The sequence below is a fragment of the Quercus lobata genome, chromosome 5, assembly GCF_001633185.2.
Source record: "Quercus lobata isolate SW786 chromosome 5, ValleyOak3.0 Primary Assembly, whole genome shotgun sequence".
In the NCBI taxonomy this organism is placed as follows: domain Eukaryota; kingdom Viridiplantae; phylum Streptophyta; class Magnoliopsida; order Fagales; family Fagaceae; genus Quercus; species Quercus lobata.
Genome location: NC_044908.1, coordinates 7,480,932 through 7,502,035, shown reverse-complemented (window position 1 = coordinate 7,502,035; position 21,104 = coordinate 7,480,932). Strand labels below are relative to the sequence as shown.

Here is a 21,104-nt window from a genome sequence, read left to right as displayed (position 1 = left end):
GCCATGAAGGATCTATTATTATTAACACCATTTCTGATAATAAAGATACTTCCAAAATTATTTACCACAGTGTTTACTTGGTCGATTTTATTTCTGAAGAAAAATGGGGCTCTTCTCTTACATCTACCAGAACAATGCCAAGTTCCCCCATTCCCTATTCATATTATGATTATATCTTGGCTTGGTCAAGATTCATGCTGCACCAAAATGAAAACATGTCTCATTCCTGGTTTGTTAACTTTGACAAAAATTTCACTGGTGATTTGCCTCTTTGGTTCAACCGCTGGTGGGCCCAATTTGGTCCTATTACTAAATTATTTCCTGCACCATTGCTTGATACTTTCAACTGTTTCAAGAAATGTTTTAGGTGTGATGCTTATGGAGCCAAATTTCCTGCTTTGCTTCATTTTGTTAAAAAATATAAAATACCTTGGATATTGAAATGGCAATATGAGAAAGACGGTGATGTTCTCTCTAGGCATTGGTATGTAAAATGGTGGGGCAAATTCCCTCACACTCAACGTATTATTACCGCTGTTGCCTCTATTTCCAGAGAATCTTCATCTGCTGCTACTTTGCCCATGGCAAAATATCATTCCCTTGTTCAAACCCCTACTCCTGCTGATGCTCCCTCTTCTTCTTCCAACAAAAATGTTTAGTCTCCAGCACAGAATAAAAGCTCCTCTATTGACAATTTGAGAAAAAATCCTGATGCTCTTCTAGCTTTACTCAAATGGGCAGAAGAAGTTGTTGCTAATCAAGAAGAATCCAAAGCCTCCTCAGAAGAATCTGTTGCTCACAACCCCTATTTCCCATATGATCAGGAGCTGTTTGGACATGATGAAGATAACACTCCAGATCTTCAAGAAGATTGAGCTTATTTGTCTAGCCTGCATAAGGGCCAAATGCTACACTGTTTACTAGTGAACTTTCACTGTTAATTTCCACTCCTAATGATAATGTTCTAAAAAGATGATTCTCCATGTTTCCCATGACTTTTAGTCACACCAAGATTGCTTTCAGCAATTTATTACTATTATCTTTTACTGTTAACTTTTACTGTATGTCTTCATTTGATCATATTTAATGCATAAACAGGCCTTCAATTTTAAGGGAGTTTCTCATCATTTGAAAAATAATAATAATAATAATAAAGAAAAATAAATATAAGAGGGAAGGTTTTTTTTTTTTTTCCTTAAAAAAAATTAGTATACTTCTTTTAATTGTCTATGGAGTTATCATAATATTTTTATGATATCATGATAATGTTTGATTGGCTAATGGAGTTAGCACAAAATTTTTATATCATGATTACGTTATTAGAGTTTGATAGACAATTAGTGAAAGAACTAATATTCTACTAATAGAATTTTATTATGAATTTACATATTTTTATGTGAATAATAAATAAAAGTAGCCTTCACATTGCGTTGGTCATGCACTAGTAATAACTAATAGTCGAAATGTTTGACTTTTTGTTAATCGCTCCTCATTGCGCCACATGGCTACACAAATTAATGCCATGTATAAATTTAAGAAAAAAAAAAGTTGTGTCTTTTCATTTTTGACATCAAACAATTGTATCTTTTGGCTTTGCCTATTAAGTTTTATTTAAAAAATACACTTCTTCAAAACTATATTTACAAACACAACATTTTGGCTCTTTGGTAGTTATTTTGCACGTTTTATTTCCTTCTGACCAAAATAAAAACACTTCTTTTTTATCTCTCTCTATACACTTTTCTCTCTCTCCCTCTCTCTGTAAATGGTACAGTCTACCGTCTTAGTTCATATTAAAAACACATCATTTAGAAATAAAATAGCCATAGAGAGAAGGTAAAGTTGAACCCAGAGGCTAGAGACAGATAGAGAGAGACTGAGAGAGGAGCCATCTGAGTGTCAAACCGCAACCATGTCAAACCATCACCCACCTTCAGCCCAACCTTCTGCCATTGTCATATACTGTCGAAACCATTACCAATACAGGTATTTTAAACAACAAAAATTGGTTTTAAATATGATTCAGTTTTTTTTTTTTTTTTTTGGGTTGATTGTTTCTATTTAGCTATTGGGTTATTGGTTTTGATTAAGGTTGGGTTATTGGTTTTAATTAAGGTTGAATGGTGAGGGAAAACATGGCACGATCAAAGACATCTACAAACCCACTTAGAGAAGTAGCGAAAAAAATGGAGAAATAATAGAAAGGGTTTTTTCGATATTGGTCTCCATCAAAAGTGTGGGACTCTTTGCAGGTGAGCATTCTTAGATTGCAGGATTTCGTATAGATAAAGAAAATTTGGGTTGGGTGCACTGGCAGATCTATTTAAGTTTTTTTTTTTTTTTTTTTTTTTTTTTTTTTTTTTTTTTATAATGATTTTTGCTAAATTTGGGTTAGGTGCATTGGCAGATCTATTTAGTTTTTATTTTTTATTTTTTTAATGAGTCTTGCTTTGTTTCTTTGGGTTACTCCATCAAAAGTGTGGGACTCTTTGCAGGTGAGCGTTCTTAGATTGCAGGATTTCGTATAGATAAAGAAAATTTGGGTTGGGTGCACTGGCAAATCAATTTAAGTTTTTTCTTTTTTCTTTTTTTAATGATTTTTACTTTGTTTCTTTGGGTTATATATATGGTTTGTCCTTGATAATTGTTAAAAATTTTGTTTCCGCGATTTTTCACATCACCACTATTTTCTTTTCTTTTTATTTTAGATTTTATTTTAAAAAGCTAACTCTCACCTTGAACAAACACAAGATGTAACGCCGAAATCTGATCCAACATGAACAATGTGAAACCAAAGAGGAGCAAAAGGGACGATGATTGTTGTGAACCTTTGCCATAGTTCATTGGTGCGAAGAAGGGGCTGGTGCTGGGGCTAAGGCTGTCTCTCTCGAAGCCAAGAAGCCAAAGTGAAAGCGAAAGTGATGATTTTTCTAAATCATTTTCATAGTTCCAATGTAAGTTTAACTTATTAGCAAATTTGTAATTATTCTTTTGGTAAATTTGTAATTAAGCATATTCAAATCAAGGTTGGGTTTTTTGTTTCTTTTATCTCTATTTTGTTTTTTCTTTATATATAGATTAGAAAGAATATAGAAATTAAGCATATTTTGATTAGGTTTGGGTTTTTTGTTTTGTTGTGTAGGCAATAATATACATCTAAATCCATGTAAAAGGCAGAAGATAGCTAAAGTTAAAGAATTGCTAGAGAATATTCTCTCTCAAACCCTAAAAAACACAAAGGTTGACATATTAGAGGGCTTTAGTCTCTTTTCTCTCCCTTTTTTTTTTACAGATCAAGTATAGATCGTTTCATTAGCTTTCAACCTAGCAATTCAATATGCAAGGTATTTGATGAGGAAAATTTCTCCGTTTTATGTACTGAAAACGATGACGGGAATTTTTCTCTCTTCTTAAATGGAAAGATTTACATACACAAATGTTCTTTGTTAACTTAATTTTTTTAAGAGTTTCATCCTCTTTTTACTATTCCGGATTAAAATGATAAAGCAAAAAAAATATAATATGCTTTGAGCCATATTATGAATAGAAGGTGAAACATATTCTTTTAATTTGGAGTATGTACATGAAATCCTTTAACTTCATAACCAAACATGCCTATTTATGTGGTATCAAAAATATATAGGTACCTACAAAAACCTCATTCCATGTTTTCAATTTTTAGGCACAAAGGAGCCTGTGTAGGCCTTGAGAGAGAAAAAACAAAGGGCTTCTCTACCTCATAACCTGAGCTGCGGTGATCAAGGGGCTTCTTTACCTTGATCTTGATGAAAGGTGTTTGAGGGGCTTCTCTACCTTGGAACCTGAGCTGTGGCTACCAAAGGGCTTCTCTACCTCTATCTTGATGGAAGGTGATCAAGGGGCTTCTCTACTTTGGAACCCGAGCTGTGGTGACCAAGGGGCTTCTCTACCTCGGAACCTTGGATGATTGAAAGGCTTCTCTATCTCAATCTTGAATTGTGGCATTGTTCTTGAAGATTTGTTCATGGAGATTTGTCCTTTGAAGATTTGTTCACAAAGATTTTTCGTATGAAGATTTGTTTACAAAGATTTGTCTTTTGAAGATTTGTTCACAAAGATTTGTCCTTTGAAGATTTCCTGCAAGAGAAACAGAGGTTGATTTAGTTGATTTGTATAACCCATGAACATCCACTCTTTAATCTTCTCATTTGATGACTTTAATGTTATGGACTTATTCTTGTAAGAACCTGAATAGGGCATAGATGAATGACCCTAGTGTGTAAATTGATGCATGATTTTTTAGGAACTTCGATTGATGATGAATTTTTTTTTTTTTTTTGAAAAGATGATGATCTCTTTTTTTTAAAAAAAATGAATGAGGCATGGCCGAATGCTCCTAGTTTGCAAATTGATGCATGACTTTTGAAAATCTTGACATTTAAAGAAAAATGACCCCCTTTTTTTTTTCTTTGAAATTTGAAACTTGAGATTTTGGAATTTAAAATTTGAAAATTTTCCTTTTGGGAAAAGGTATTCTTTGTCCTTGATCATCTCTAAGAATTTGTTTTCCATTGAAGTCACAAAATTTTGAAATTGATGTCATCTATCTTTTGAAGATTTTGAAAAGTTTTCTTCTTCTTTTTTCTTGATTTTATCCCTTTTCTTAAAGAAAAACAAAACAAAACAAAACAAACCCCCCTTTTTTTGGGAGTCGACTGAGTTTGGCCCCCATTCTTTGTCTTCCCCCCCCCCCCCCCCCTTTTTTGTGCTTTCCTCTCTTCTTTTTTCCTTCTTCCTCCATTGTTACTATTCACTTCCCCATTCCACTTGGATTTTCTCCCTCATTACACCATTTCTTCTCTAAAAAATCACTTTCCTAAGCTTCTCAACCTTCTTTCACTCATCTCCCCCAAAATATTTTCAGACCTTTGTGTTCTTGATCATTTTTGCCACAAACCCAATTTTGAAACCCATCTCCAAACCTCAATTTTTTTTTGCATTGCTAATGGCATCTCCAATTGGCCTTCCTTTCTCACTTTCAATGGGAAAAAGTACCACCCATCTCTTGAGTGGAATGATGGAGAGGGGTTCTTTCAAGACCCCAAGACCCATGCTCCACATTCCAACATGGATTTTATGGTGAGCTTGCTTTGCTTATTTTTTTTTTCTTTATTGGGACATTTGTTGATTTCATGTTTTATTGCAAGCTTGGTGTTGAGACATTGTCATTTGGTTGTTGTTTGCTTTTGTTAGGACATATGTGACTCACTTGTTAGGAACATATGTCACTATTTTATGTAATTGGCTCATCCTTTGACAAAACTCACTTTACTTGTATTTAGGTAGATCTAGAATGTGTTTAATACTTCAAGAAACTGTGTTTCAAGATCAAGTATTGAAGACAAGCAAGTCTGTCCAAGAAACAAGCTGAAGAAGTGCATGTCATTAAAGCTCGATAGCTAGCTCGACAGCTAGCTATCCATCGAGCTTAAGAAGCTATTCTAGCCCCGTGGCTCGACAACTGCTCGACAGCATCTTGATAAATAGGTATCCGTCGAGCTTTATGCAAAACAAAATTCTAGTTCTATTTTGACTCCAATCCGGTTTTATGTGTTTAGGCTTTCTTTTCTAACAACCCTAGACATATGAAAGGATTATTTTAAGGGCCGTCAAAGTGTTCACAAGTTACACAAGTGTTGAGTAAAGTGTGTTCAAGCAAATTGTGATCGGAGACACAGTTTTGCCCTAGTTCATCATTCTTGTGAAGAAATTGCTGTGTTTTTGCACCATAGGGTTTTGTGACCAAGCATCTTCTTGATCTTCATCATTGGGATGAACTGAAGAACTTTGCAACCAACAACCTTCTCTAGTTGGTTATTAAAGTCGCATACTAGGATCCGTGCAATTGGTTATTCACGTACTAAGAGCCGTGCATCGAAAGGAGAAATTCTCATTACAGAACAAGTCCAATTGGGTATTGGGGTAAGGGTTCAACTGTAGGTTGGTATAAGGTACTAGGATTCCATTACTTGTAACCGCTTGTTGTGATAATAGTTGAATTTCGGGAGTGGTGACCTTAAAATCACGCGGTGGGGTTTTTGCCATGTTGGTTTTCCCCATTCGTAAACAAATCACCATGTTATTTATTTTCCGTTGCATACGTAATTTAATTGGTGATTTATTTGTGATACCACGCGTTTGCATGTTAATTAACTTAATTAATTCACTAGGCTAAATTAATTGGTTAATTTATCACAATGGGTCAATTCGTTTTTGGCCTATGAAGTGGTATCAGAGTAGGCACACTCTGATTAGGGTTAATCTTTGTGTGTTGATCCATTGACCCCTGTTTGTCATGGATAGAGGACAGTCATTAATTATACCTTTTTTATTTGATGGCACTAACTATGCATACTGGAAAATACGCATGAGAGCTTTCTTGCAGTCTTTAGTTGAGAAAGTGTGGCAAAATGTGGAGATAGGCTGGACTAAGCCTACAGAAGCACCGACTGATTGGGATGATGCCAAGATCAAGGCAGCAAACTTCAACAGCAGGGCATTGAATGCTTTATTCAGTGCAGTCACAAATGAGGAATTCAAGAAGATATCCTCTATTGGAACTTCTAAGGAGGCATGGACCATCCACCAGACGACCTATGAGGGAACCAAGGTAGTTAAGGATTCGAAGCTACAAAGGCTCACTACAAGCTTTAAAGAGATTAAGATGGAGGAGGATGAGTCATTCGATAAGTTTTATGCCAAGCTCAAGGACATAGTGAACTCAGCTTTCAATCTTTGGGATACCATTCCTGAACCCAAGATTGTGAGAAAGATGCTCAAATCTTTACCTGAGAGATTCCATGCTAAGATTACGGTGATCAAGGAATCGAAGGACATTGACAAGATTCCTTTGATAGAGTTTTTTGGTAATCTGCAGACTTACGAGCTAGGGTTAACAAGGATTGGTAAGTTGGGCAAGAGCAAGAGCATGGCCTTGAAGGCCAAGAGCAGTGACACGAATGAGTCTTCGGAAGGTGAAGATTCTAAGATGAAGTCCTACATCACTAGGAAATTCAAGAAGTTCATGAAGAATGCCAATGGGAAGGGCTTCGACAAGGACTATAGGCAATCCAGTTCTTCTTAGTTTAAGAGCCAAGACAAAGGGAAGAAGGATGCTAGGGATGGTGGTCAATACATTGTTCCCGTAGGACCTAAGAGCTTTGGGTGTCAAGGCTTCAGTCACATGAAATAGGAGTGTCCTACATATCTCAAGAGCATTGGGAAGAGCAAGGCACTTGCTGCTACTTTGAGCAACATTGAGCCAGAGGATGATTCTGACAATGAGGATGACGGAATCTTGAATGCTTTCACTGCCACTGTCAATTCTACTGAGGGGATTGTTGAAGATGTGGATGAAGAAGAAGAATTGGTGGAGTCCAAGTTTGAGAAGATGGATGAACAAGGTGACATCCATATAGCCTATGCAAAGTTGTACAAGGTCTCAAAGAAGAATGAGAAGATGTATAGGTTGGCCTCCAAGAAGCTTAGTGATGTTGAGCTTGAGCAAGAAGAGCTTTCCACAAAGGTTGATGAAGCCAATCAGACTATTGGGGTACTGAGGTTTGAGAACAATTTCTTGGCTGAGAAGACCAAGAAGCTTGAAGCGGAGCTGTTCCAAGTCAGAGCTCAATTGGAGAGGACTTTAAGTGCTAAGCTTGATGAGATGCTCAATCTTCAGAAATCTGCTTTTAATCGAACAGGCTTAGGGTATGGCATCTCTTCTTCTAATATTGCTTCTACTAGTACTACTGTTTTTGTTCCTTCTAGTAATAATGTTGAAATTGAGAACAATGATGTTAAAACTGATTTAGCTAGTAAGAACATAGACAAGGGTAAATCTATCTTAGGAACACCCCCTAAGCAAGATAAGAATGAAGCTAAAATCCCTAGGGATAAGAAGACTAACTCTCAAAAGTCTAAACAAAAGAAGCAGCATCTATGTCATCATTGTGGAGTTACTGGTCATACTCGACCAAATTGCTATAAGTGGTTAGTGATTCTATCACTTTCTTCTCTCTCTTTGTGTTTTTGTTTTTGCATAACTTGTGTGTTTTTCTTTTATTTGGAGTCAGTCTAGTTTTTATACTTTGCTTTGTTTAACATGTTTTTGTTTGTTTTCAGTTTTGTTTATTTTGTTTTTAATATTAAAAAAAATTGAAAAATTAGAAAAATACAAAACCAATATGTGTTTTGTGTACATTGGTACTTGTGTACCATGGATGGCCATTGAAACAAAGTTTTCTAAGCTTTGTATCTTTAGACGAGCATCTCTATGCACAACTAAGCAAGTGAGCTTTGTGGCTCTTGTTTGTGATGAGTAAGATTAAGTTATCTCTTGTACTTAATATTCGTATCACTCTTTTTCACATGAAGGACTAGAAAATCCTAAGAGAAAGGCATAAATAACCATCTCACCATTGTTGCCTGCCAATCATGAAATGACATCTGTATGCCTCGGCATAGCAAAAGTGTGATGTTAATGACATTTGTGTGCTTCGGCATAGGAAAATTGGAATGTCAAATGCTTAACATAATTGGGTATTTCTTTTCTATCTCTTATATGCCCATGCATGATTTGCTTAAAAAGGAAAAATATGCAAAGAAAAATAAAAAGCAAAATGATCAAAATGCTTTTAATATGATTGCAAGAGTGTATACTAGGAGATGTGAGAGTTATAGGATGTACCTCGAAGGTGATAGTCCCCATCAAACAGTTATGATCATGTGTGAGCTATAGTGATTTTCTCATATCTCAAATCGTCATAACATGTTTACATTTATGCAATCTTGCGATGTTTTTCACATACAACACCCAATATTCTTTACTACTCTTGATACATGTGTAGGTACAATCTGATTTGGCCATCACAAAGTTTTACATGTGTTAATGTATACTCACTAAACTGTCTTGACTTATTTTTAAAATATAAAATTGGTTAGACTTGTTTAGTGTGAGTGTGTGTTTTTGGGATCCATGTGCTTAAAAATTGTTATTGAGAGATGATTTTAAAAGTTCAAAATGTTGTTTGGATTTTTGGTTGAGTTGCATGCTTTGTTGCATTCATATCTGTGTTTTTCCCTTCTTGAAAAACTGATTTTAAGCTATCTGGACACCTCCTCAACACCTAGCTATCTGTCGAGGTCCTAAGCTTTTCCTTATCGCAATCTCGACAGATCCTCAATAGCTAGTGGATCGATCGAGAAAGTTCTTGGACCCTCGATAGCTTCTTGATAGCTAGTGGATCGATTGAACTTTTGTTCTTGTGTCTTTGCTTTGTTCCTCAACACCTTCTCGACAGCTACATCTGTCAACATTGTTTTTCTTAACACCTCCCTCGACAGATGGCTCGACACCTCTCGACACCTCTATCTGTCAAGAATTACTGAGGATCTATATATATGCTCTTCGCGATCTAGTTCTCATTTCCTTGATCTCTCTCGATCTGTCCGCACCTGTTCATCTCCCAAACACTCTTTCTTTCACATCTAACCTCTTCCTCAAGCATTTTTCGAGATTAATCAAGTTTTTCTTCACTTGGTAAGCTTTAATTCTCTAATTTTCATGCATTTTATTCTTTGAAACCTAAGTTTTTGGGATTTTGCAAAATTTGGGGTTTTTCAAAATCAAAGAGGTTTTTATGCAATTTTTGGGATGGGTTTTGAAGACTCAATCTTAAAATCTCATACATTGCATTCCATGTGCATTATAACTATATTTTCATACATTTAGTTGTGTGTTATACATGTTAAACTGGTTGTGTGCTGATAGGATTGGATTGGGTTGAGCCCATGATGCAATTTCCTTTGCATGTCACATGTCCATGCATTCCCCATGCATACGTACTCATTTTCAATATACTTGCTATATTTGAAATGTGTTTGGAGATTTTTTTATTGTCTCTTTCTTCCCCCTCTCTCTCTTGTTTACGTTAGTCATGTCTATGGCACTAAAACGTAAATCCACTCTATCCCAGAACCCTCTTCGTTCTGGGGCATTGTCTTCCTCTAATCCTACTCCTTCTCATATCTAGTTCCATGATGAGGATGCTCAAAAGGATTTCTCGTAGGACTTTTCTTGACGAGGTGTTCATTCGAAACACTGAGTCATTTTGGCAGACTTCACCGACATTGACCTACCCGATGTCATTCACAGTCGGGGTTGGGAGTCACTGTGTAACGTCTCGGTCACTTGTCCTTCCATGCTGATCTAGGAGTTTTACTCCAACATGCATGGAATTGATTCTTCAGTACCTCTCTTTCACACTCGCGTTTGAGGTACGCGCATTTGTGTCACACCGCATCTTGTTGTGGATGTGCTTCATGTTCTATGGGTAAAGAATCTTGACTACCCCGGATGTGATTGTCTGAGGACTATGTCCAAAGATGAGATAATCTCTGCTTTCTGCGAGCACCCTTCTGATTGGGGTGATCATCAGTTTACGCCATGTAAGGCCTTTGCTAAAGGTCCTAGATTCATTAACATGGTGATGACTTTTGTTTTAAACCCACTCTCTACTATAACTCTATCACAGAGCCTCGTGCTCGATTTTTGCTTTCTTTGTTAGAGAACCTCACTATTGATTTTCTTTCACATTTTATTCTCTCTTATAGATGTGTTTAGGGGTACGGCTACCCGTGATAAACTCATTTTTCCATCGGCTATCACGAGGATCTTATGCCATTTTTTTATTCCTTTTCCTTCTTCCACCCATTTTTCTGTCATGTGTGCCATAGACGTTGCTACTATTAAATGTAGCGAGGTGCATTTTAGGTCACAGTAGATGGATTTAGTAGCTCTTCCCTCCCGTTCGGCTCCATCTCGATCTGTTCCATCCACATCTGCTCCCTCCTCTTCTTCGAGCGATGTGTCACTAAGGGACATCATGGTGTAGCTGCAGTGCATGGATGCTCTCCTTGATACACTCTTTACAGAGTTGTATCAGGTGAACGTTCGTGTTGGTCGTATTGCACGATGGCAGGCGACCATGGGTGGCTTTGCTCCTGAGGTTTCTCCTCCACCTCCTCCTATGGCTTTTGATTCTGAGGATGATGATAATGGCGATGACGATGATACTTCTGATGATGATGATGAAGATGCTAGCTCTATCGATAAGATGTCTACTTGACACTCTTACCTTTTGTCACTCGTGACGAAAAGAGGGTGTAGTTTTGGATATGAGAGTAGTCATTCTTAGGGGGAGAGTTAGTATAGGACATTTTTGTTAGGGCGAGTATTGATATTTTTGAGGGATGTAGTGAGGATTACATGTATCTTTTTCTTTTCTCTACTTTAGATACATTTATTCTTGTACATTGGTCTTGTGACCTTTATTGACATACAATGTACTTATTTTCTTCATATATTGATGTATGTTTCTTTCACCTACCCTTACATGTGTTGTTTTTTTTTCTTTCTTTATACACATGCTTCTTATTATTTGTATGCAATCTATTATTTCTCTTTCGCACAAAGATGCCTTGATGAGTTTTGTTTAAAGTATTTTAGAAATATAGGTTACCAAAGTCTACTTGCCATAAACTCTCTTCTTGCAAAATTTTTCAAGAGTTTGTGTTAGGATAGATTTTATTGTAATCAACAAGTGAATATGAGTTGAGTGATTTATGACTTCTCTCATATCTCATTTGTTTGTTGTGGTTTTGTCATGGATTTCCAAAGGGGGAGATTGTTAGGACATATGTGATTTACTTGTTAGGAACATATGTCACTATTTATATGTAATTGGCTAATCCTGTGATAAAACGTACTTTACTTGTATTTGGGTGGATCTAAAATGTGTTTAATACTTCAAGAAATTGTGTTTCAAGATCAAGTGTTGAAGACATTCAAATCTATCCAAGAAACAAGCTGAAGAAGTGTCTGTCATTAAAGCTCGATAGCTAGCTATCCATCGAGCTTAAGAAGCTATTCCAGTCCCTTGGCTCGATAGTTGCTCGACAGCATCTCGACAAACAGGTATCTATCGAGCTTTACGAAAAATAGAATTGTAGTTCTGTTTTGACTCCAATCCGGTTTTATGTGTTTGGGCTTTCTTTTCTTACAACCCTAGACATATAAAAGAATTATTTTAAGGGCTGTCAAAGTGTTCACAAGTTGCACCAGTATTGAACAAAGTGTGTTCAAGCAAACTGTGACCGAAGACACAGTTTTGCCCTAGTTCATCATTCTTGTAAAGAAGTTGCTGTGTTTTTGTATTGTAGGGTTTTATGACCAAGCATCTTCTTCATCTTCATCGTTGGGATGAACTGAACGACTTTGCAGCCAACAGCATTCTCTAGTTGGTGATTAAAGTCGTGTACTAGGATCTGCGCAATTAGTTAGTCACGTACTGGGAGCCGTGCATCGAAAGGAGAAATTGTCACTACAGAATAAGTCCAATTAGGTATTAGGGTAAGGGTTCAACTGTAGGTTAGTATAAGGTACTGAGATTCCTTTACTTGTAACCGCTTGTTGTGATAATAGTAGAATTTGGGGAGTGGTGACCTTAAAATCACCTAGTGGGGTTTTTACCGTATTGGTTTTCCCCATTCGTAAACAAATAACTGAGTTATTTCCATGTTAATTAACTCAATTAATTCACTAGGCTAAATTAATCGATTAATTTATCACAAGGGGTCAATTCGTTTTTGGCCTATCAGCTTTTGTTGGAATTTTGGACATTGTAGGGTTTGGTTGGAAATTCTTGTGATCATGTTGTAATATTTGGTAATGTATGTAACTTGTGGTATTGTTGGATGGATTTTGTCTTGAATTTTAGGGACATTGAAGTTATGAAAATTTGTTGTGTAGGCTTGGTTGAACAAATTCATTTTTGATGGATGTGGAAATTTTTTTGGAATGTATACGTCTTGGCAATGGAAAGAATTTTTTTGTTGGTCATGGAATTTTTGGTCGTGGAAAATTTTTGTTGGTCAAGAGATTTATTTGGTTTTTTTGCCATGGAAAATTTTTGTTAGACATGAGATTTTTGGTTATGGGAAATTTTTGTTGGATATGTGATGATGGGTCATGGGAAATTTTTGTTGGATATGTAATGTTTGGTCATGGGAATTTCTAGTCAGGCATGAGATTTTTGTCATGGAAAATCTTTTTGTCAGGCATGAGATTTTTTTATCATTGAAAATTTTCATTGGGCATGTGATTTTTTGATTATCCTGATGATAGGTCATAGGAAATTTTTGTTGGATATGTAATGATAGGTTGAGATGTGTTTTGCAGAACCTTAAGAGCTGAGGTAGCCTTCAAATGTTGAAAGGCATATGGGAAACATTTGAACGTTCAATTAGCGTGTAAAACACCTATGAACGTTTAGACCCCCAAATTACAAATTACCAATTCAAGCTTATTATCAAACAATATATGTACGGAATATGAAAATAAGCTAAAACAGAATTGATAAAACAATCTAAACCATAATTAATCATGACCACAGCAGTAAGTAAAAGGCAAAGATTAAGGGAAGAGAGATGCAAACACAAAGACAACACAGCGAAGTGTTATCGAAGAGGAAACTGAAGTCCTTGGCGTCAAACCTCTCCACCACCCTCCTAGCGGTCAATAATACACTAGAGAATGAAGTTAGGATACATGAACAGTAGAATACCCACCAAGCCTAATCTACCCAATGTACCTAAGCCCTCCAAGTTTCTTGCTCCAACGAGGTTACGCCAAACCTTTGTCTTCTCTAGCTTACTGGATTCTTCTATAGCCCATGGCATCAACCAATATCAATTGGTCCCTTCCTAACTGCTTCCCAAGCACTAAATAACCTTCTCATAGATATGGGTATGGTGAGAAAAGGATTTGGCTAAATGTACCTATCAAGGTTGTAACAATGGAAAGAGTGAGACTAAAGGAATTTGGAGAGTCGAAGTATAAAGATTATGGATGAGTCAATGTTGTTTTTCTCTAAGGTTTCTCTCTCAAAATTCTCTCTAGAAGCTCTCCACAATACGTGGGTATAAGGGGTATTAATACTGGTGTGTGTTTGGAATGCAAAAGGTCAGGTTTGTAACAAACAGAGTGGTCTGGCGGCTTGGCCTCGCGACTTGACCGAGTCACGAGTTTGAGCCGCGAGCTAACTGCCTAGCCAAACTGGAAGTTTTGTCCTGTAGTGCTCCAGCTAGCGTGACTCTTCAGCTCCCCTGCATGCTTCACACATGTGCCTCCTTTGGCGACTTGCCAGCCGCGAGCCAGTAACGAGATCCAATCGCGAGGCCCTACTGAGTGCACACTCTTGAGCTTTTCTTCACACTCTCTTCCACACTACCCTTAGATGATTCCCACCTAAATACAGAGTTTCTAAATGCTGAATTACAAGCAAATTGGCACAGAATAAAGCCAACAAAATGGTTGATTAAATTCAACCTTACAATCTCCCCCTTTGGCTATTCCATGACAAAACCCTAAAACAAACTCTAGACTTAACATGTGAGTTGAGAACAGTTGAACAAAACTCACTCACAACTAACTCTAGAATTTGTGTAGCTTTTGAACCATAAGTACAAGTATCTCTTGAAAAACAACAACACAATATGATCATTGTATGCAGAAAACTTATAATGAATATGGAGCAAGCATAATGCGATCAAGCAAAATGGAATTAAACAATAAACCATGGCTTGACCAAAAACGAACAATCACTATAAATAATGACTACAATGCTCACTCACACAGGGAATGAACATCCAAACATGCAAGGTAATAAGCTCAATGCAAAGTATCATTTGCATGTCCAACACTCAACCAATGCAACAACGCAAGGCAATTGCATTAAGGATATAAAATCCAACAAAGGGCACAAGAGTGATGTACTTAAAGAAAATGCATAACATTTAACAATATGTACTAGGCTACAAAGCATGGGTACAAAAAATATTGAATATAAAATAACATAAAGCAAAACACTAAACATAGGCCTTTTCTATCTCCTACTCTTCAACATTAATACTCCCCCTTTGATCAAGCTCTTCCTCCCCCTATCATCATACTCCTCCTATCATCATCATCATCATCTCCCCCTTTTTGTCTCGGAATAGCTAGTCCTCATTTTCCTCTAGCTTCCTTTGAATTCGATCTAATTGGGTTTGGAGAGAAATGAACTTTGTATCACAACAAATGGTGTGATGATGCATGAGAGAGGCGAGGCCAAACATCTTAGTACTTATTTCATGGATGGATGCCATAATGTTGTCTAATTTCTGATCATATGAGGAGGAGCTGGAGTGAGAACCACTATGAGTTGCTGAAGTCTCTGTCTTGATTCCCTTCCGACTATGTCCTATGCTAGCATTGAGTGTACGAATGTTGATTGGACTTGGCTTCGTGTAAGGAGACTCATCATCTGATGAATGAACACCTTTGACTTTCAATATCCGTGAAATGAGGCAACAAAAAGGAATGCAGGTTCTTGAGTCAGTTCTTGCAACAGTTTTGCGCAAAATATGAAAGATATGAGCGCAAATTTCGATCTCTTCATCAGTAATCAGATCATGAAGGAACAAAGCTCTTCCAAGATTCATGTATTCGGTACTAGATAGAGGATATAGATTTTTGAACATGATTATTGTAAGCACCCTTAGTTCTGGAGATAGGGAGGAAACACCGATTGAGTTCCCAGTTTGTGAGAATTCCAAGTTTCTTCCAAGAGTGTCCTTAAGTAAATCCTCATCCAGACTCAAATCATCATATACCCATGGATTAGTAAACATTGGCCAATTGATGTGTAGGATTTCTGCCAGATAAGCGGGTGTTATTGAGAAAATCTTTCCTCTAACCCAACATTTGAGCTCCTTTCCCTCAACAATGGCATTAGCATAGAACTCTTTCACCAAATTCTCGTATGCATCATCAAGGTTGGAGAGAAGGAAATTCCAATCCTTGGTGGCAAACCACATAGGGATTTTGGTTTCCTGAAGAGACGGCTGGTCAATAGCCCTTTCGACCAACAAAAAGGCGTCTCTAAAGTAGTTCGCATAGGTCTGAAATGTAGCATAAGATCTGAACTTGTGAAGATTGATAAGTGTAATTTTTACATGATTTTTATTATCCTCCTATTTATTAAAATTTTTAGTTTTCCTTTATTTCTTTTGATTTGATTTGATTTTTATTTATATTTATCTATTCATTTGTGCTTTGAAGGAATGAGAAGATTTCAAATTAATCTACAAGGGCTTTACATGCAAAGTGGGGCTAGGCCAATTGAATCAAGTCAACTTACATCCAGCCAGGCATGAATTCAAGAGAAGACCAACCCAATTAAATTTAAGTCCAACTGGAGCAAGGAATCAAAGGAAATTTGCACCAAATCCAAGTCCAATTCGGATTAGGATTCTAACCTGTGCATCAGTTAGTATTTTCAGCATAACTTTGGGCTCAGATGTCCAATCGAGATGATTCAAGTTGGGCTGGAGATTTAATTTAAAGGGCTACAAATTTGTAGTTTATTAAAAGCCCGAATTCTGAAGTTAAATAGGCCAAAATAGTCGATTAAGTGAAGCCTAAAAATTTGGGATTTTCTCCAAATTTGAATTCAACTTGTAATAGGATTCCTTTACCTATTTAAAGGCTCTTTAGGGAAAAAATTCAGATGGCCGCATTAAAGTATTTTTTTTTGGAGTCTTTCTGAAGAGGAGGATCTGAGGACACAGGCGAGAGCTTCATGTTGATCAACCAATTCAGATGAAAGACATAAGTTTTATTTGTTTTCTTTTCAATTTTATTATGAACTAAATTTTATTTTCTAGAGCGTTGATGTAGTCTAGCAATGAACACACAATTTATATTCTGAGTTATTTTATTTTTAATATTTACATGATTGAGTGTTTAATTCTTATTCTTAATGCTTGATATTTCTTTTTACAAATTATTGATTGATCAATTGAATTACAATGAAACCAAGAGGTGATTTGTTATTTTAGTTCTAGAATTAAACACCATTAGTGGAGCTAAAGTAGAGATGCTTTACCGCGATTAGTGTGATTTTTCAAAAAATTCAAAGTACATAATGAGTCTCCAATTAATTAAATTCGCATAGAGATATGGAATTGTTAGTTGAAGATATTTTTGATATTATTCGAGAGAAGATATTGAATACTTAAGGAATTTTTAATCATCAACGGGAGATTATTAAAATTTAATAATTAGGAAGAGTAAATTGTGTTGGATTTGTTAGGTGAAATCAACCGCTCTAGATCCATTCTTATCATATATAAATATATTTTTTTTTTACGCTTTTAGATTTTTACGTTTTGTATTCGTAGATTTATTTTTATTAAATAGTTTAATTTAATTCAGATAGTAGAACATTCCATTTATTTTCGATTTTCCAAATAGTAATTAATTTAGTGAATTTTGGTATTTAATAACATAGTTAATCCCTGTGGGTTCGACATTCATTTTCTAAAAACACTACTTGTTACGATTCTGTGTGCTTGCCGATTATTTTTCGCGAACAAGTTTTTGGCGCCGTTGCCGGGGATTAACTATTTGTTATTGATATTGATACTAGCTAGATATTTACTACTTTGGATTTTATTTTATTTAATCAAAAAAAAAATTTAATTTGGTGCATCTGAGTTTGTTTTCTTTCTTTTCAAGAATTAGAAGTGCATGCCCCAATTTAAATTAGAGCAGACACTCTTTGATCCTGAAATTGAAAGAACCCTATGTCAGCTCAAGAAAGAAAAGAAGAAAGAGGCCAACACATCTCTATCTAATATGGCCGATCAAGAGCAAAAGGCGTTAAGAGATTATGCTATGCCCTCGGTAAATGGAGCTACATCGAGCATAAGGAGGCCAGCCATACAAGCCAATAATTTTGAGATCAAGTCGGCCATCATTCAGATGATACAACAGACTGTCCAATTTGGGGGGCTGTCACAAGAGGATCCTAATGTCCATATTGCAAATTTCTTGGAGATTTGTGATACTTTTAAACATAACAGAGTGACAGATGATGCGATTCAATTAAGGCTTTTTCCCTTCTCACTTTGGGATAAAGCAAAAGTTTGGTTGAATTCTTTGCCACAAGGCATCATTACTACATGGGAGGAGTTGGCACAAAAATTTTTAGCAAAATATTTCCCTCCCGCAAAGACAGCAAAGTTAAGGAATGATATCACCACGTTCATCCAATTTGAGGGTGAATCATTATATGAAGCAGGGAGAGCTACAAAGAATTATTGCGAAGGTGTCCTCATCATGACCTTCCAGCATGGCTTCAAGTGCAAACATTCTACAATGGTCTAGGAACTACAAACAGGTCTATGGTTGATGTAGCAGCTGGTGGAGCTTTAATGAGTAAAACTCATGAGGCAGCCTATGAACTTCTGGAAGAATTGGCATCCAACAACTATCAATGGCCTACAGAAAGAGCAATGCCAAGAAAGACAGCTGAAGTTTTAGAACTTGATTCTATTACCTCATTAGCGGTACAAATGGCAACTTTGTCTCAACAACTAGGTAAAATGAATGTTAATGCTATTCAAACTAATGTTGTTTGTGATCATTGTGCAGGAAATCATTCAAGTGTCGACTGCCAAATGGGAAATCCTTTTGCCCAATTGAGTTATGGACAAGCAAATTACGTGTCAAATTTTCAACGTCAAAATAATCCATACTCGAACACGTACAATCCTGGATGGAGGAATCACCCCAACTTCTCATGGAGCAATAACCAAGGGCTGGCTAAACCACCTCAGCAATTTCCACAGCAAGAGAAGAAGCCAACACTTGAGGACATGTTCATGCAGTACATACAGAAGACAGACGTGGCAATCCAAAACAACTCAGCTTCAATCCGTAATCTTGAGGTGCAGATCGGTCAACTCTCAAGCATGCTCACAGAGAGGGCTACAGGAACTTTTCCGAGCAACACTGTCACCAATCCGAAAGAACATGCAAAGGCAATATCATTGAGAAGTGGGCGAACATATGAGGAGCCAAAAGTAACAAATGCCAAACAAGATGAAGCTGTGGATAATGAGGAGTCAAAGATGAAGGAAGCCAAGTCAGAGATGAAAGAAGTGGAGCAAGTTGAGAAGACTAAGGAGAATGAAAAAGCTTCAAAATCCAAAAGATCCAGGGAAGTTACTTTTGAGACTTATTCTCCTTCAATTTATGATCCACCAATTCCTTTTCCGCAAAGATTAACAAAAAATAATGCAGATGATCAGTTTTCTAAATTTCTAAGTATATTTAAGCAATTGCATATTAATATTCCTCTCATTGAAGCTTTGGAACAAATGCCTAAATTTGCTAAATTTTTGAAGGATATTATATCAAAGAAGTGGAAATTGGAGGAGCATGAAACAGTAATGCTGACAGAGGAGAGTAGTGCAATCTTACAAAAGAAGCTATCGCCTAAGCTGAAAGATCCGGGGAGTTTCACTATCCCTTGCACTATAGGAAAATCTTATTTTGATAGAGCTTTATGTGATTTAGGGGCAAGTATTAATCTAATGCCTCTCTCTGTTTTCAGGAAATTGGCTCTTGGAGAAGTAAAGCCGACCACTATCTCTTTACAATTGGCAGATAGATCTATTAAATATCCAAGAGGAGTCATTGAGGACGTATTAGTAAAAGTTGACAAGTTCGTCTTCTCGGCTGACTTCATTGTCCTTGATATGGATGAGGACGAGGAGATCCCTTTGATATTGGGTCGACCTTTCCTTGTGACGGGGAGAACCTTAATTGATGTCCAGCAAGGAAAACTTGTTTTGAGGGTTGGAGAGGATGAGGTCACTTTTGATGTATTTAAGCCTATGAAATTTCCTTTTGAGACACATTCTTGTTTTCAAATAAGTGACCGAGACGTGATCATGGCCGATGAGACTTGTGCAATTGATTTTCTAAAGTTACCACTTGAGGTATGTCTTACTCGCTCTACACTTGTTAAATTCAAAGATGAAGAGGTTAAAGAGTGTGAAAGATATTTTGAGGCTACACCACTCTTTCCTTCTTCAATGCAACCAAAAGTAGAAGACTTAAAATCATGTCAGCCAACATCTCCACCAGAGGAACCACTTAAACTTGAGCTCAACTGCTTCCATCAAATTTAAGGTACGCTTTCTTAGGCCAAGACTCTACTTTTCCAGTTATTATTAACAGTAGAGGAGGAAAAGTTGCTGAGAATCTTGCGAGAACACAAAATGGCTTTGGGTTGGACCATCTCTGACATCAAAGGAATTAGTCCTTCAATTTGCACACACAAGATTTTAATGGAGGATAAATATAAGCCGATTGTCCAACCCCAGAGAAGATTGAATCCATCAATGCAAGAAGTGGTGCATAAAGAAGTGCTGAAGCTATTAGATGCCAGAATTATTTATCCTATCTCGGACAGCGCATGGGTAAGTCCAATACAAGTCGTCCCAAAGAAAGGTGGAATAACCGTGATAAAAAATGATAATAATGAACTTATACCAACAAGGACAGTCATGGGATGGCGAATGTGCATAGATTACAGAAGACTTAATGATGCAACTCGGAAAGATCATTTTCCTTTACCTTTTATTGATTAAATGCTAGAAAGACTTGCAGGGCATGCTTACTACTGTTTTTTGGATGGATACTCTGGTTATAACCAAATAGCCATCACGCCTGAAGATCAAAAGAAGACCACTTTTACTTGTCCATATGGAACATTTGCATATAGGCGGATGCCTTTTGGCCTTTGCAATGCGCTAGCCACATTTCAAAGATGCATGATTTCCATCTTCTCGGACATGGTGGAAAATTTTTTAGAAGTCTTCATGGATGACTTCTCTATCTTTGGATATTATTTTGATAATTGTTTGTCTAACTTATCGTCAGTTTTGCAGAGATTCGAGGAGACAAATTTAGTATTGAACTGGGAAAAATGCCACTTCATGGTAGAGGAAGGGATAGTGCTGGGCCACCGAATTTCCTCTTAGGGAATTGAAGTTGACAAAGCAAAAATAGAAGTGATCGAAAAACTCCCACCACCAGCCAATGTGAAGGGAGTGAGAAGTTTCTTGGGACACGCCGGATTCTACAGACGGTTTATTAAGGATTTTTCCCAAAT

The 21,104-nt window shown here is 36.7% G+C and overlaps 1 non-coding gene across 1 annotated transcript; it reads right to left on the bottom strand.

The window, feature by feature from the left end:
• Window positions 1-18,160: 18,160 nt before the first annotated feature.
• Window positions 18,161-18,266, bottom strand: LOC115993399. Its single transcript, XR_004092940.1, has one exon. It is a non-coding gene; the product is annotated as a small nucleolar RNA R71 (small nucleolar RNA).
• Window positions 18,267-21,104: the final 2,838 nt, after the last annotated feature.